The sequence below is a fragment of the Fundulus heteroclitus genome, chromosome 19 (genome assembly GCF_011125445.2).
Source record: "Fundulus heteroclitus isolate FHET01 chromosome 19, MU-UCD_Fhet_4.1, whole genome shotgun sequence".
In the NCBI taxonomy this organism is placed as follows: domain Eukaryota; kingdom Metazoa; phylum Chordata; class Actinopteri; order Cyprinodontiformes; family Fundulidae; genus Fundulus; species Fundulus heteroclitus.
In genome coordinates, this window is record NC_046379.1 from 8,412,238 (window position 1) to 8,414,906 (window position 2,669).

The 2,669-nt window shown below is 41.5% G+C and overlaps 1 long non-coding RNA gene across 1 annotated transcript; it reads left to right on the forward strand.

Moving 5' to 3' along the window:
- Positions 1-401: 401 nt before the first annotated feature.
- Positions 402-2,378, forward strand: LOC118566989. The gene is made up of 3 exons (XR_004933423.1): positions 402-439; positions 2,023-2,182; positions 2,275-2,378. It is a non-coding gene; the product is annotated as an uncharacterized LOC118566989 (long non-coding RNA).
- Positions 2,379-2,669: the final 291 nt, after the last annotated feature.

Below are 2,669 nucleotides of genomic sequence, written 5' to 3' on the forward strand. Positions count from 1 at the left end.
GATCACTGATGGTTCTTGATGCAGTGCCATCTGTTGGACCGGGCACCATAGCTGTCAAATTTAGCTATTAACATTCTTTCAGATTTCTTTCCCCAGATTATATTCTGCAGTACTGAGGAAGCAATCTCAAATTTTATTAAAGTTCTTCTTGAGGAAGATTGTTTTTAATTTAATTTTGATTTTTAATTCAGTTGAATTGTGGCCAAGCCAATTAACATCTTGGATGATGGGGGTTGACTGGAAGACTAATTAATGTTTTGCACTTTAACAATAAAATATGCAGGATGACCAAGACTGGCCTTTTCCAAGATGGAAATGAATGGACTTTGTTTTCATGTTTCTGTAGACACTCCACCACCCTGTGCCATCTGATGAGCTTTGCTTCAGTAAGCTCTTTCATAAAGTTGGAACCAGAACCTGGAGTGGGGACTGAGGAAGAGTAGGTCACTGATCAAACAGCCCCATCATAGACAAACCCTTCCTACACACTTCATGACTTTAGGGCAGCTCCACTCCGACACAATAATTTTTAACAAATTTCATTCAAACAGTTAGCCTTCGTTCTGTACCATTCTTTAATTTTTATAAGTTGAGTTCACAAATCTGCAACACCATCACAGTCTTTTATTTGTAAGGTTGACTGCACACATAAGTGCAAAATTACCTCAAACAATTACCTTTTCTTTCTACTTGGGTAGCATTTAATAATGGGTTATACTTCTTTAGGATTTTCTTGTAAGATGTACTTTCCGTGCGTCATCATTTATAGCGTATAAAAGGGCATATCTAGCGTTGTGAAAAACAACTGATGGGTTTTGTCAGTAAAGCCAAAGAACCTTTTTTGTATCTTAGAAAATTTTCATTTCCAAGTATACCTGAAATTCTGAGTAGGTCAATTATTCAAAGAATCCATTAACAGCAGCCTTTAAACCAAAGCCAGATGTGTACCCAGTAAACACATCGCAGGCCAGTACGATAAAAGCAGACGCTGGATTGAGGTTTTTATAATCAGATTCCATCTCACCAAACATGAGGTAATGCGTTAATCATTTATTTCTGGCGATTCGTATCTGCGGCTGCTACCCACAGCTTCCACAGTGGAACTTTCCAAAGATAAAGTGGTGGCAGGTAAAAAACAGTGCTGTTTCTGGTTTGCAAATAAATAAATAAGTGAGATAACTGAGATAGGTGAAGGCACTTATGGAACAGGATTATTGCACTGGGTATCAAATAGTTATTGCACAGTTATTGCAGTGTTATTACACCAGGTTTTAGTGCAGTGGCATTGTAAAGTCTTATGGCAGCAGGGATGAATGACCAGCGGTAGCGCTCCTTTTTACATACTGGGTGTATAAGTCTGTCACTAAAGGAGCTGCTCAGCTCCTCTTCAGTCGGGTGCAGGGGGTGAAAGGTGTTGGCCATGATGGATGTAAGCTTGGACAACATCCTCCTCTCGGCCACTTCCTCCACCGAGTCCAGAGCGGGAAGGACAGAAGTGGCCCTCCTCACCAGCTTGTTTAGTCATGGCACCACCATTAACACACATCTGGGGAAAGTGTTCAGTATTAGTCAGTAGCGGGTGCAGCTGTGTGCAAAAAGCCACACAACATATAACATAAACTACAACTGATGGTGAATTTAAGTAACCCCCATAACCTAGATAATAGGGGCTGACTATCTCCAGCAGTCACTAAATGAGAGATGAGGTTGTCATGTTTGTTAGATGTCTGACTGTGAAAGATCACGGACATGCTGCAACAATGGTTTGAAAGGTTTCTTAAAAATATTGGGCAGCAGTCGGGTTAGTTTGGGTTAATTTGCCCTGAGGATGAGAGGTAAGTGGATAAATTATTGTCTGAGATTGGAAATTATGAGGGATGTTGTTTAGTGGATGGAGAGAGGTTCTTTCTGTTGGAAACACTGATGGAGTTCTACGGACCGAGTCTTGTCTACAGAGTCTGAGGTTGACATGTGGTGGTGTGCGGCGGCTGGATTATTCTTTCCTCTGTTCTTACATTCCAGAGCAGGGGGTCATGGAACAGATAAACATTGGAGGGTGGACGGCCAGGCGAGTGAGCAATGGTGTCAAAGGAATTTAATAATCAAGGAACGAGGAAGCAGAGCACAGGAAGCCAGGAACTGAGCATGAACAAGTGAAATGGATCCTGAAACAACAGCAAAGGTAAGGGGCAGAACTTCAAGGAGATCAATGACACGTTGAAGGTATGACTGATTACCACTCATGTGAGCAAAACAATCTGGCATCTGCCTCAGGAAGTCTGCTCTTCTTCATGCTCCTCCTGATTGGGCTCGATGAGCTGCAGCTGGAAGGAGCACACCTGCCAGTCACAGTGAAAGAAGGTGAGGAGAAACACGGGGACACATCAGCCTGCACACAGACCTGTAGATATGCCAGAGTACACCCTGGAAAGGTCGCCAGTCCATCACAGGGTAACACGGAAACACCCATTCACACACACACATTCATATCTAAGGATAATTTAGACCAACCAATTAACCAATCATACAAGCATTGGACAGTTGGAGGAAACTTGACTTCCAAGAGAGAACCCTCCATCCAATTTAACTGAATTTATGAGACAAATATATATATATATATATATATATATATATTATTGCATATATTGACATTTGATATTTACTGATTA